Below are 16,010 nucleotides of genomic sequence, written 5' to 3' on the forward strand. Positions count from 1 at the left end.
AATGATGTAGACAGGTGCTTGACCATGAAGAGCTCTAAAGGTCAGAACCAGAATCTTAAAATGGACTCTGAATTCGATGGGGGAGCCAATGCAGCTGTATCAGCAACGGTGTCACATGTGAGTACTTCGATGTTTTGGTCAGAAGCCTTGCTGCAGCGTTTTGGACAATCTGCAGACGCTCCAGGGAGTTTTTTCTTAGAGATGTAAACAGTGAATTACAGCAATCCAATCGTGATAAAATGACTGCATGAATAATAATCTCCAGTTCAGTGCGAGACTTAATTTAGAAATGTTTTGTTAAGTGATAAAAGCAGGACCGAACCAGAGATTTGACGTGAACATCCAAAGTGAGCCGGGTGAAAGATTACCCCGAGGTTCCTGATGGAAGATTTCACAAATGTTGAAAGAGGACCAAGAGCATTCATTATCTTAGGCACATGTCTGTCCGGAGCACATACAAGGACTTTGGTCTGTCCTTCATTAAGTTGGAGAAAGTTGTCGACCATCCAACCTTTAATGGATTCTAAGCACTCATTCAGAATCTGCAGCTTAGAAACATCTTGGGACTGGATATCATCTGGGTAGCAAATGCCCTGAAAGGGGCTTAAAATATGCTAGAGAGGAAGTAGATACATTAGAAACAATAAAGGCCCCAGCACAGAACCATGTGGCGCACCATAGGTTATGTTACGACCCGGCTCAAAAGCCACAACATAAAAAAGGAGACGAATAGCAGAGTATAGGTGAGAAGAGGTATTATCTTAGAATGGAATACCAGGTTGGCTAAAATGGCTGGTGCCACCAAGGCAAAGACAAGTGAGCTCTCTGGGAAGCTTGCCTCAGGTATGCTTTTATCCACACCTGACTAGGTGTGGCCAATTAGCACCAGCTGAACACATTGAGATGATTAGGGGCTACAGAGGGACGTAACACCACCTCCCTCAAAAGGGTTCCTCTAGGACCCCTAAATTTATTAAAAGCCCCTCTGAAGCCTCCAGGTCCTTGACCCACAAACCTGAAATAAAAGTAAAAGCTTAGAAGTGGAAGATGACCGGTATTTAGAAACTGTCACAGAAAAGTATCGTTCATATAGATATGAGGAGAACCACTCAAAGGCAGACACAGATACACCGACCCAATGTTTCAGCCTTTCAAGCAGAATTCGATGGTCAACTCTATCAACATCAGGAGAGCAGAACATTTTCCTGCATCGTTTTGCATCAAAATATCACTGGAGACTCTGAGAAGGGCTGTATGTCTGTGAAGGTTCACAGTCATCCAGGTCATCGTAGTCTAAGGAGCTTGGAAAGAAAAGCGTCTGGACTTCTTTAAGTTGCTTGAAGACGTTTCACCTTCATCCGAGAAGCTTCTTCAGTCTAGGGTCAAATGGTGGAGAGTCGCAGATTTAGACAGATGTCAGATATCGGCTGCTGATTATATCCAAATCGTCAAGCCGACACACACAGACAGCAGTGGCTGATGTTTATCCGGACCTGAAAGACTTTGGTCTAATGTAAAGTCTGTTTGTTTGTTAATAATAATCCTGTGCACTGAAGCGTGCAACATCTCTTTACTGTTAAGTACAGAAACCAAATGAAAGACTGCTGCTTTTCCCGTACAGTAATAGCAGGCGATCTCGTTCAGCTGTGACTCATGTTACAGTGTAATTGGATCGTATATCATATATTTAACAGATTCTCCCAGGCGTCAGATGTATTCGTCCCATTCTGTGCCAGTGTTGGTGTTTAATAGTTGGAGGAGTTCTCAGCATTACAACAAAAACACAGTTAAGCCTCCCTCATCCCAGTTATGTCCCTCGCTCCCTCTCTCTCGTCTGCCCTCCCTCGACCCTCGTGTCAGGCTCGCGTGTCCCAGCCTACGTCTCTCTATGTTTCCTGTTTTATTATCTTGCGTTCCCTGTTCAGTGTGTTTAGTTTTGCTCCCATGTTCATTCGTGTTCATTGATGTGTTTCCAGTCCCCTCATCACCTCTCAGATCGTCTGCGTTCCATGTTTCAGGTATTCGTGTTAAGCATGTCCAGGGTTTTCATGTTCAATTCTAGTTTAGCCAGTTTAGGTTATTCTTTAGTTTTGTATTGTTTGCCTTGCCCTTTATTTTGTAATTTTTCCATCAGCTATAACAAAAAGCGCTTCATTTTGTCTGCGTTTGGGTCCACATTTCTTAGTCCACACAGTCTCCCAGCACAGACTGTGACTGCAAAGCTGTTGAAAAATAAACAGACTGGAAAGTGTGACATCTTCATGTGAGAACAGATGAAGATGATGACCTTTGGTCCAGACCAGGGGTGGGCAACTCCAGCCCTCGAGGGCCAGTGTCCTTGGTCAAATACAGCTGATTCAAATGGCTAAATGGCCTCCTCAACATGTGTTGAAGTCCTCCAGAGGCCTAGTAATGAACTAATCAATTAATTCAGGTGTGTTGACCCAGGGTGAGATCTAAAACCTGCAGGACACTGTTGCTTGAGGCCTGAAGTTGCCCACCCCTGGTCTAGACTCTAGAAAACACAGACAGCACTTCTCACAGCAACACCAAGGCAGACCCACGATTTGGACTTCTCCTCTCTCAGCTCTCAAAATGAAAGTTGCTGCATTCTCATTAGCAGGATAAAAGAAAAACTGTCTGTAAGACTGAACTGAAGTGTGAGAAAACAATCCTACTTAAAGCACAGCTTGAGTTGAAATGTACCTCAAGAGTTCAGGTTCCTGTATCAGCTGTCCCCTCTCTCACAGTCACATTCTGTTACTCTACATAAACTGCATAACAAAATACATCACTGTTAAATGTTAATGCTATTGTTTCTCTTGTAAGACCAAGAAAAAAAACATTAAAATTATAGAGTGCTCACTTCTTTGCACGTGGTCAAAATTATGAATTCAACAAGGGGTCGGATCCTTCTTTCCCCGACTGCACATATGCAGAAAGAGTTCAATCAACTTCAAAACTTAAATTACAAGTAATATTATTACAGAAAAGCATTTAGCATTTTTAAATAATCTTTTTTATTATTTTGGCAGACCATCCACCAATTCAGTTCAATTCCTTTTATGTAGCATCAAATCACAACAGCAGTCACTCTAGGATGATTTATATTATAAGGTGAAGACGCTTCCACATTACAAGGAAACCTTCAGTCTAGTTTCTCATCCTTTGATTGCAGAGCACTTGTTTCACCTACTAATACTACTCAGTGTTTCATGCATGACAATAACATGAGCCAGTCTCTTAAACTGGAATAACCTATAAAAGAAGAGGCTTAGCTGTGAATGCTAACTGTACAACAGTTAATAATAACAGGATAATGCAAGAACAACACACTACACACACTATTTCTGTATCCCCGTGTGTGTTTCTCCATGTTTTAACGTGTTTCTCACCCACTAACCTGCAACAGAGAGCAGCCAGGTGAGACACTGAGCATCCAGTGGCAGGGATCCTGCAGTTTTTACTGCCGCTCTGCCTTCACAATGCACTAATGCACCGCTGACACGCAACAGCAACAAACATTCTTTTAAGAGGTCAGGCGGGGCCACGGGAGCCCTCTAATTGGCTGGCTCCTGGAAAACGATCAGTCTAACTCAAAGTCAAACAATCAATGCATGTTTCTGTAATTTAATCTGATAGTGGAGACTGGGAGACCAAACCAAGCAAAGTTAAACTTGTTCTAATAGCAGTTAAATGCAGAGAATCTTCAAAATCAATAAACAACATCAATACGGACTCTTTGTCTGATGACGCGTCTCTTTCATTTGTCTCATTCTCACACAGTTACAGCCTTCTTGCAAATGACAGCAGGTTTCAGCAACGCCTGAGTGCCTTCACCTTTGCCACAGTGACCTATGACCCACATGTGGTCAGCTGAGCAAAGGAAAAACTATAAATGGTAAATGGCCTGCATTTGTATAGCGCTTTTCTAGTCCATAGGACCCCAAAGCGCTTTACACTACATTCAGTTATTCACCCATTCACACACACATTCACACACTGGCGATAGCAAGCTACATTGTAGCCACAGCTGCCCTGGGGCGCACTGACAGAGGCGAGGCTGCCGGACACAGGCGCCACCGGGCCCTCTGACCACCACCAGTAGGCAAACATGGGGTTAGTATCTATCTCACACAATGTTCTGGGGCAAAAGTGTGTGTGACCATACATGAAGATATTTTCTGTCTTGTGATTGTTAAATATTGACTCATCTGTGTTTATCATGTGAACATGGTTCTCAACAGCCTTTAAGCTTAGGACAATATTCCCTCTGTGCTCGGTGCTTTCTGTGTCAGCATGACCACACCAACTTCCTTCTTTAAATCCTGTCAACTACACAACAGTGGATGATCACCAATTACACACACATCACTACAGTGGGCACATACTTCCTCCATGTCTTAAAAAAAAATAATAATAATTTTTTTAATATTGATGGTTAAAGAGCTGGTACTCATACAGCACTTTTCTCCTGAATTTGAGCACTCGGGCACTTTCATGCTCACATTCATCCTTTTATCTGTATCCAAGCACAAGCTGTTCCTCACAAACACACTCACACTCCGATGGATGCATCAGGGCCAACTCAGGGTTTAGCATGTTTTGTTTTTTTTTTTCTTTCTGCCTGTCCCGTTTGGCTCTTTTGCATCAGAATTATTGTCTAAAGGTGAAGAAAGATGCCCAACGGATTTACTTTACCAAATTGACCATCCCAGCCTTGCCGTAATGGTCTATTTGATTCACCTTTTATTGTTTATTTTATTTTTTATTTTCACTTGCTAGATACGGGACAGACTTGAATGAGGAAAAGAAAAGGGAGAAAGGAAGAGGGAAAGAAAAACAGCGGAGAAGAGGGACGGGGATAAAGGGCAAAAAACAAAAAACAACAAAATAAGCAGACAAAAAATACATCCATCAATCACCTGGATCACCTGTTGAGAAAGAAAAAAGAAAACAAGCAGAAGAATAAACAACATCACGATGATCTATGTGAATATAACAGTAAATACTAAATATTAAACATTATTGTGCAGCACGTAAGATCGACAGCGCACAGTGTGCTTTGAGGTAGGAGCCAAAAAGGGTGTAGTTTGTGTGTGTGAGCACCCGTGTGTACACCTGTGAGCATGGACGCGCTTGTATTAAAAGGTTCCTTCATGTAATGATCTGCTAGAGGGTGTGGGGGGGGCCACTGCCCCGTCCTCCAGGGCATGAAGCAGGTATGGAGGAGATCAAGACTCCAGACATCCAGAGGCCCCCAGAACACAAGAGACCAAGGAAGACCAACAGAGGGGCAGCTGTGCCACTGTCCCAGAAAGAGCTGAGGAGAGTCCCAGATGAGGGCTCACTCAGCAGCCGCGGAGCAGAAGCCAGGGGGGGTTGCAGTGACACGCCCGTGAGCTCCGCCGGCAGCCAGCTGTGCCAGAGTGACCGAGCCCCAGGCCGAGAGGCCGAGGGCACCCCAACCCCGAAGTGGCCCGAGCGAGCCCCAGGTTCCAGGCAACGATAAGCAGCCACCAAGGAGTGAGCCGGTGTGTACCTGGACGCCCATCCCCGGACACAAAGAACCACCAATGCACGTCTGAGGGCGTCTGCCACTGGCAGAGGAAGTGGTGGGGGAGATAGGCCTCCATACCTTGGAGGGCCTGAGATGTCCCCAGAGAGGTGACGTCTGATACCCAACCTGACATATGGACACAGACATACAGGCACACACAGATACAAACATCCATTCCCACCCTCATGCTCTCATATGCAATTACTCAACACTCAACCAACGTGGAGACAGACATAGAGAGACACTGTACACACAATCACACTCTCCAAGCGTACTCTAAGAACTGGGTCTAGGTACCCTTGCCCCTGGAGGGGGAAACTGCACCCAGACCCAGGTGGTGTTACCCTTTTTCCCTGCGGTGGGGAGAAGCAGACCGCCCCGACTCCGCAGCAGCAGGGAGGCTCCACATTCCAGACCCCAGTTGGACGGCCAACTCCTCCTCCTAGCCCCCCTGCTCCAGCAGGCCGCAGAGAACGGGGGTGTGAGAAGACTCCAAACCTCCCTCCGCCCGCTCATATGTAGTGTTGATGCATGTGTGTTCTAAGGTGCATTTAAAACCCAGGAGGGCATGGAGCTACCTGCCAGAGAGCAGCAGGTAAGCGCATAGCCCCTCCTGATAGCCCTCAATGTCTACGTGTATTTAAAATTGAGAGGTGGGCAGCGACGCCAGGGGTGAGGTGTACACCCTGATGGTAATTTGGATTCCGTGTAGCGTGCCCACCCCCAAGATCCTATATGTATGTGTTATGAGAGTGTGAGTAATGTGAATGTCTAAGTTGTGGGATAAAATTGAGGCACAGGCAGCCAGATGGGGACAGAGGGGGGGGATGCCTCCCCTGCACCCTGGTGCACCCATTCTCATGTGGTACTCATGGCCATTGATCAGTGGTCTTTGATCAGTGGTCTTTGATCAGTGGGTTTTGATCAGTGGTTGTTGATCAATGGTCATGAGAATTTGCATAATTACGATTAAGGAACTGACCTCCCAGCCCATTGTTCCTTCAGTGGGCTGGTTTCAGTCATTATGCAAATGTCCTGTTTATAAGATTGGGGAAACCTGCAGTCAGCTGAGACTGAAGAAGTCACCTGGATGAGTGACGAAACGTTTCTCCTACAAACGCTACGTCCACATGAACAGAATCAACTTTTGGAGATTTACTTACCTGGATGATTGAGAATGCATCAAAACGTTTTAACCCACTTTAGCAAGGACGGCCTAAAGCTTGTACGTCAGTATGAGCAAACAGCACGTAAGATGGCGGACTACAGGAACCACCTGAGATTCAGCCTCAGATGCCGACAAAACAGGATTACTCCTAAAAGTCTGCAAATGAGCTCTTCAGTTAAAGGCTTCCGGGCAACAAAAATCCTCCAGAGGGCACAGCATCAGTTGCTTAATGAACGGGTGAGGCAAACAAATTTTACCATCGACATGCTAAAATCTCAAGAGGAGCGGATCCGACGGAGACTGACAATGCTTTTAGATGAGAATACTCTTAAAAGGGTGTTTGACTTTACTGAGAAGGCTCGTCTAGCACAGCACAAGAAGTCTAAGACCAGGCAACAAAGGAAGTTTGACTTACTTGTTGTACGTCGGAAACCACCACAAAATACGGAGAGTGTCCTCAGTGACCAGAAGAGACAAGGATGCGACACAGAGGATGTGGACAAGTGGGTGAAGAATTTGTCTGAAAGACAGCTCACCCAAACAGAGAAAAACATCCTTTGCTGTCACACCGAGACAAATCCCGCTAGTGGAGCTGATCACAGCCACAGAAACAGCAATTCGTAACAACAATATTGCAGAAGTGGAAGCAGAGCAACTACGGATGAAGGTTTCGGCCTGTCTCAGCAATGCAAAGCCCCCAGCATCCAACATCACCATGGAGGAGAGGAAGGCACTCACATCACTTAGTGATGACAACAACATTATCATCCTTCCGGCAGACAAGGGCAGGTGCACAGTATTGCTAAACCAGAAAAACTATCATGAGAAGATTTTGTCACTGCTCAGGGATGAAAATACTTACGAGCCCCTGAAACGAGACCCAGGAAGTGGCTACAGGAAGAGGGTGATAGATTGTGTGAAGCAGTTAGAACAAGACAAGGCTATTGACCGGACCTCATACCACAGGCTATACCCAGGGGAACCTACACCAAGTCTGTATGGTTTACCGAAAATATATAAACAGGGAGCACCTTTAAGACCGATTGTCTGCATGATCAACTCTGTCACCTATAACATCTCCAAGTTTCTGGCTTCGATCCTCAACCCGCTGGTGGGCAGCTCTGAACACCACATCCAGAACACCCTGGATTTTGTTGAGAAGGTGAGAGATGTCATCATGGAGGCAGATGAAACCATGGTCTCGTACGATGTTACATCTCTCTTCACTTGCATCCCAGTCACAGAAACATTGGAGATAGTCCGTAAGAGATTACAGGATGACACCAACCTCAGCAACAGGACCACTCTCAGCATCGACCAAGTGTGTTTGAACTGTGTCTTCATTCCACCAACTTCACATACAAGGGTCAGTTCTTCAGGCAGAAACATGGGTGTGCCATGGGCTCCCCAGTTTCACATATCGTGGCCAATTTGTACATGGAAGAAGTGGAAAAGATGGCTTTGCTATCCTACCCTGGAACACCACCAAGCCATTGGTTCAGACATGTGGATGACACCTGGGTGAAAATCAAATCTCAGGACGTACTACATTTCACAGATCACAGTAACTCGGTGGACCGACACATCAAATTCACCAGGGAGGATATGAAAAGTGGCAAGTTAGCCTTCTTAGACTGTGAGATTTCCATCAGTAATGGGGGACATCTAAAAGCTGACGTGTACCGTAAACCTACACATACGGATCAGTATCTAAGGTTTGACTCTCATCATCCACTGGAGCACAAACTGGGTGTCATCAGGACTCTACAACACAGAGCGAACACCATCCCCACTGACACAGCAGCCAGGGAGGCAGAAGAACAGCACATCAAGAAGGCCCTGAGTAAATGTGGTTATCCCAGCTGGACTTTTGTCAAAGTGGGAAAGGCTCCTAAAGAAAGCTCCAGCCGATCCAGGAGAGAAGGACAACCGCTGCCCAAGCGAAAACCTGTAGTGATCCCGTACGTGTCAGGAGTATCGGAACAGTTGAGACGCATTTTTTCTAAACACCGCGTCTCTGTGGCTTTTAAACCCCAAAACACGCTGCGCCAAAAACTGGTCCACCCCAAGGATCGGGTCCCCCGACACAAACAGAGAAACATAGTGTACGGTGTTAAGTGCAGGAGGATTGGCAGGATTTATACATCGGGGAAACCAAACAACCTCTGGCGAAGCGGATGGCACAACACAGAAGAGCTACCTCGTCAGGCCAGGACTCTGTAGTCTATTCACACCTACAGGCCAGTGGACATCCTGGACAGGGAGGAACGCTGGTTTGAGGGCGGAGTCAAGGAGGCTATTTACATGAAAAGGGAAAGACCATCTCTGAATCGAGGAGAGGGCCTAAGGGTACATCTGTCACCATCTTACAATGCTGTGATTGCAGCCATTCCCCAACTCTCTGTGAATGGGACTCATGGACATTGATCAGTGGCTGTTGATCAATGGTCATGAGAATTTGCATAATTACGATTAAGGAACTGACCTCCCAGCCCATTGGTTTCAGTCATTATGCAAATGTACTGTTTATAAGATTTGGGGAAACCTGCAGTCAGCTGAGACTGAAGAAGTCACCTGGATGAGTGACGAAACGTTTCTCCTACAAACGCTACGTCCACATGAACAGAATCAAATTTTGGAGATATAAAGGAGAACATCACAGCCTGATACCTGCAGGTCTGACAGCAGCAGGTGTATCACTCCTGTTTATACCTGGAGACAGCAGTCACCTCATTGTTCTGACACACAACACAAAACTATCCACAACACTAACTACACAAGACAACACATTAACTACACACTACAAACACGCTAAACGTCACAAATCTCTCTTCCTAAACAACCAAATGTCGTATTGCCATATCATTTTTGATTGGTCGACATGGTGCATTTTTCCACCAACAGGAAAGGGCTGTTTTTTGATTTGGTTTGGGGTTTTCTTTATTTTTTGCTCATAAGCAGAGAGTGCTTTCATTCAACGTGACGAAACTATTGAGGAAAAAACGCCTCGTATATATTGTTTATCATGACTCTGGTTTTACGTGGCCTATCAACACAATTTATAAACTGGTATATGTCACCTTGTTGCTTTGTCTTTAAGTCGTCATGTGATTGGCTTACCACGACTACTTTATTCTTCCTCAGTCAAACAGCAGCACTCATGCGATTGGTCTGCCCCCTTAGCTACAGGTGTTGTGCCAAAAAGTTATCGTCAGGCAGAAAGTGGCTGTATCCCAATTCAGGGTCTGCAGCCTTAAAGGCTGCATTTTAAGGCCGATTACGTCACCGCGACGAAGGCTGTCCCAATTCGAAGGCTGCTCGAAATGCGGCCCTCAAATGCATCCTTCATTTCCCTGAATTTTAAGGACGTGGCGGTGTAGACTTCATGGCCCAACATATCCCAGAATGCATAGCGCGGCGGTGGGTGTGGATAATAAAAAAAACGGCGGATGAGGGGCGCCCGAAGAGTGAACTTTAAGTACTAAATATTATGTCACTTATTTATGTGCAAATGTTTAATAACGAAGAACATTAAAACATTCCTGTTGGCCACATGTTGGCAAAGTTATGTGACAATAGTGACGTTTGTACTAACTTGGTTTTAAAGCCTTCACTTTAAAATATACGGCGTTCAATAGCTGAGCTTAATCTTACAGAGAATGATCAAAGCTCATGTAGAAACAAACAAACAAATGAACAAAAGATTTTCTCCTTCATTTCTGTCAAACAAAGCTGTATGAAACGTTTCCAGCTGTTAGTATCATGGTTGCTAGGCAACCTGGGCAGCGCAACGGAGGCTAGACCGTCCCATTTCACAAGCCTCGCACTTCCGGCCTTAGCGGTCTTTAAGTACGCGGCCCTTGAGGACCGTTGAGGCTGCGTACTTTAAGGCTGCAGACCCTGAATTGGGATACAGCCAATGATTGCCGTCCGCGGGAGCGCGGGCAGCTGCTTAAAGGTGTAGCGCCCAGATTACTTACAGCTACTTCCGTACAACTGATTTAAGATGCGGTATATATTTGAATGATACGGGGGAGGCACCAAGATGGCGACTTGAACAGTCGTGTTTTTTCAGGAGCTCCGAAAGACCGCAAAATTTACTAAGTAACTTTATTCTCTTTCCACTCGAACTATAACTATGGATGCCCAAAAGGTTATTAAGAATGCAAAGCTGCAATTTGTGCCATCAAACCCCAATGTTAAGACGTCGTCACATGCTAAAGTCAGTGACCATGGCTATGCTAGCACTGAAGCTGCCAACGTGGGCTTAAACAAGCGAGAACGGGGAGCAGACTCGGCGCCGCCAACTCCTTCAAAACAACCGCCAGAGGAGAAAAGAACAAAATCTTCAGAGAAGGAAGATGATATCTCCAATAAAACTATTTTTGAAGCCATTATGGGACTTGACAAAAAATTTGAAGCACAACTGGAGGATATCAAGGAACAAAACAGACAAAGTGCAGCTATGGTTGCCAGTTTGGCTAAGGCTGTAGAGTTTAATGCTGCAGAGATAGTTGATTGCAAACTGAAAGTTGTTAAACTGGCAAATGCGAATGAACAGCTGCTTAAAGAAAACGAAGACTTGAAAAGAAGAGTGAGAGAACAAGAGCGCTACCGAATGAGGTGGTGCCTAAAACTGAAAGGGGTGAAGGAAGACAAAGACGAAAACATTAGAGTGAAGGTTTTGCAAACGCTTCAGAAGATTGCCCCTGACTTGAACTTAGAGGAGGCCGTTGATATTGTCCACCGCTTAGGGAAACGAGTTGATGGCAGAAACAGAAACATCATTATTCTATTCACACAGAGGCGAATTAAAGAAGAATTGTGGAGGCGCACCAAAGACTCTTCAACCTGCAAGCAAGAAGGCATCAGCTTCGCAGAGATGTTGCCGCAGGAGGACATACAAGATCGACAGCGCCTATGGCCTCTGGTGGAGGAAGCAAGACGTGCGGGTAAACGAGCCTACTTTCGTGGTCCACATGCCTTCATTGATGGACGCAAAGTTGAGGAAAGACAGGAGAACTAAAAATGACAAAAAACTGAAATAGTGGAAACTTGTTCGCGGTCTGAGGAGCTCAGCATTTAGTACTTTTTTTTTCTTTTTTCTCACGTGGTGAGTGATATTCTGTCTATAGTTCATGTTGAATGTTAACATTTGTTTTGGTTCTTTCAATGTTAGGGGTTTAAGAGAATCTGTTAAAAGAAAAGCCTTATTTTTGTACTGCAAAGGTAAAAAATCAAACTGTATTTTTCTACAAGAGACTCATTCATCTGATAGTGATGTATCTTTTTGGTCAAACCAATGGGGCAGCAAAATCCTGTTTAGCCATGGCTCAACGAGGTCGGGGGGTGTAGCAATTTTATTCAATAACTTTCCTGGGGATCTTGTACTACAACGGACTGACTTGAATGGTCATTGGTTGATTGCTGTAATGAGAGTTGAAAGTTTGTTTTTCATTTTAGTCAACGTTTATGGATACAATAATGAAAGTCAGAATAAAATTATGTTAGAAGATATAACTTCAAATATTTTTGAACTTAAAGGTCGATACCCTACAGAATACATTTTAATGGGTGGTGATTGGAATATGACTCCTGATGAATGGACTGATAGATGGCCCTCAAGGACAGGTAGACCACAAAAAAATAACCTAATTATAGATTTTTTGATAAATAACAATTTAACAGATATTTGGAGAGTAAGAAATCCAGGAATTAAGAGCTTTTCCTGGTTTAAACCAAATGGAGCTTGTAAATCTAGAATAGACTATTGGCTAGGAAGTGACATCATTCTTAGCCACACTGTAAAAGTTATGATGTCAAATGCACCTCTTTCTGATCATTGCTTTATTGAACTGTGCTTAGAATCGGGAATTAGACAATCACATAAAAGAACTTATTGGAAGTTCAATGCCAAACTTTTACAAAATGAAGACTACTGCAACATAGTCAAAAAAATTATAAAAGATATTATGGCTGATCATCTAATTGTAGGATATATCAGTAAATGGGAATTCATTAAATTCAAAATTAGAGAATTTAGTATTCAATTCAGTAAAAACACAAGTCAAAAGCAAAGAGAATATGAATGTAAATTATTCCAAGAAATTACTTATTGCTGTAGTAAAGATGATCTAAATACCCAAGAAAGGAGTAAACTTATGGAGTTGCAAACTAAATTAGATCAGCTCTACCTAAATAAAGCAGAAGGAGCTTTTGTGCGTTCACGGGCCAAGTGGATTGAGGAGGGGGAAAGAAATTCCTCATATTTTTTTAATTTAGAAAAGAGCAGACAGAAAAGAAATTTTATATCTTCTCTGTTAATTGATGGCATTGAATGTGACGACCCTAAAATTTTGGAGAATGAAACTTATACATTCTATTCCAATTTATACTCCTCACAGTTCTCCCAAGCAGATTGTGATGTCTTTTTTGATCAAATAGATAATCTGATCCCTAAAATTGATGAATCATTTAAGGAATTTTGTGAATCTGACTTCAGAATTGAAGAGTTAGATGCATCTGTTAAGAAAATGGCACTTAATAAATCCCCTGGTCCAGATGGGCTTACAGTTAATTTCTTCCAATTTTTTTGGGAAGACTTACGGGAAATTTTATTCAAAGCTATACTGGCCAGTATTGAAAAGGGAGAATTGATGTCTAGCATGAAACAAGGATTAATTACATTAATTCCTAAACCAAACAAAGATAAACGACAATTGGATAACTTAAGGCCCATAACTTTATTAAATACAGATTATAAAATTTTCTCTAGCTCAGTTGCAACAAGGCTCAAACAAGGGGTTTCAAGTATAATTAGTGAGACACAATCAGGGTTTTTGAAAGACAGGAACATTCATAATAATATCAGATTGGTTTTAGACTTACTGGACTACAATGATCTAATTAGTGATGACAGTTTTATTCTTTTCTTGGACTTTTATAAAGCTTTCGATTCAGTAGAACATCCTTTTATTTTAGAAACACTAACTCGATTTGGATTTGGGGATAAATTTAGGAAGATAATAGATATACTGTATAATGATATAAATAGCTCTGTGTCATTAGGCTATGGTACTGGTAAAAGATTTAGCGTCAAAAGAGGAATTAGGCAAGGGTGTGGAAGCTCTTCGTTGTTGTTCATAATGGTTGTGGAGATGCTCGCAATTCTAATTAAAAACAGCAGCGTTGCCGGAATTGAGATTATGGATAATTTTTTAATAATTAGTCAACTTGCGGATGACACTACTCTTTTCTTAAAAAATGAACATCAGATTCCCCTGGTAAAACAAATAATCACTACATTCTCAAAAGCTTCAGGCTTAAAGTTAAATTTAAATAAATGTGAACTATTGGCATTAAATGAGTGTAATTCACAATTACTGTACGATATAAAGGTGAAGAAGGAGGTAAAATATTTGGGCATCACAATTTCAAAAGATCACAAAGTCTTAGAAAAAGTAAATATTTTAGATAATGTTGACAAATGTAAGACAATCTTAAATAAGTGGTTACAAAGAGACATCACAATTTTTGGAAGAATATTATTAACCAAAATGGATAGTTTATCTAGATTTATATATCCAGCTTACTCTTTATCAATATCGAATAAAGTTATTAAAACAATTAATAGCTTGAATTTTAATTTTATTTGGAGGAATAAGTGCCATTATATATCTAAAGATGATTTGGTTAAACCATACATTGAAGGCGGTGGAAACGCAATTGATTTTGATATAATGAATGGTGTTTTGAAACTTAAATGGTTAAAATCCTTCCTAAATAATCCACACTCCATTTGGTTTTTTAATACCAAGTAAGGTCTTTAACACACTGGGGGGTATCGACTTTCTCCTAAAGTGTGACTTTGAAATTACTAAGCTACCTGCTAAACTCTCTGAATTCCATAAACAGGTCCTTCTTTATTGGAAAATGTTATTTAAACATAATTTCACTCCACATAATAGCCCAATTTGGAACAATAGATGTATACTGATGAATAGAAAATCTATTTTTATTCAAGATTGGTTCTCAAAAGGTGTTTGGGCAATTGCCCATTTTGTAGATGAGGAAGGACATGTTCTAGGACATCAAGATTTTTGCCAAAAGTTTAATATCCAATGTTCTAAAAGTAAATTTAATCGGGTTATAAAATCCATTCCATTGTCACTTAAAAACATAGTTGTAAATGATATAATATATTCTGACATCTCCCCCAAGTTAAGGCAATTATATATAGATGGTATTCGATTTTGTGATGTTAAATGCAATAATAAGTTTCTTAGATCTTCATTAAGGAGTCTTTATTCTCCAAATTTACTTAGACGTAATTACATATTAAACGATTTCCAAAGGGAAGAAATTGAAAAAATAAGAACTGATTATATCACCTTCCCTATCCCTCCTAAAGGGAAAGAAGTCCAATTTAAAATCTTGAATAAAATTTACCCGACAAATAGACTCCTTAGTGATAGATTCAAAATAGAAACGGGTAATTGTGTATTTTGTGAAACAGAAGAGGAGGATTTGGACCATCTATTCTTTTTGTGCAATTTTATACAAATATTTTGGTTGGATTTTCATACCTGGCTTTATTCCAGTGGGATTCAAATTACCCCATTTACCTTAAATATGATAATGTTTGGAGTGTTTTTGAAAGAAAAGAAAGCTAATTATGGTGTTAATGTGTTATTAATCTTGTGCAAGCATTTTATACATAAATGTCGCTTTTTTAAAACTAAACCAACACTAGCTTACTGGAAAAACGACTTAAACCTGTTGGTTAAATCTTTGACTTTAGTTAAAAAGAAAAAGGCTGCTTTTTTGTTTCCTTTATGGAAGATTTTGATTTAGTGAGTTAATAATCTGTTAAATTATGTGACCCCATCTTTATATTATTATTTTTTTTTATTTTCACTATGTATGAAAGTTGCTAATATGTAAGAAATGTCTATTCTCTGAATCTGTAATATATGGTGCATTTTGTTTGTATGTTTATATTACTAATAAAAAAACAATAAAAAAACAAAAACAAAAAAAAACAAAAACAAAAATAAAAATAAATAAAAAAAACAACAAAAAAAAAAAAAGATTTAAGATGCGGTAAACTGAGCACAGCTTCAACCGTCTGTTTAAAAAAATAGTAACGCGACCGCACCGAATTTTCTTGTTAGTAACGGTAACTGCGTTGTAACGATAGAAATAGTAATTAGTTAGATTACTCGTTACTGAAAAAAGTAACGCCGTTAGTAACGTCGTTACTTGTAACGCCGTTATTCCCAT

At 41.6% G+C, this 16,010-nt stretch overlaps 1 protein-coding gene across 1 annotated transcript in view; it reads right to left on the reverse strand.

The window, feature by feature from the left end:
- Window positions 1–16,010, reverse strand: part of st3gal5 (ST3 beta-galactoside alpha-2,3-sialyltransferase 5) — a 48,559-nt gene that overhangs the window by 464 nt on the left and 32,085 nt on the right. The window lies entirely within an intron of this gene.

Source organism: Perissodus microlepis, chromosome 2, assembly GCF_051167445.1.
Source record: "Perissodus microlepis isolate ML-2025 ecotype Zambia chromosome 2, ASM5116744v1, whole genome shotgun sequence".
Lineage (NCBI taxonomy): Eukaryota > Metazoa > Chordata > Actinopteri > Cichliformes > Cichlidae > Perissodus > Perissodus microlepis.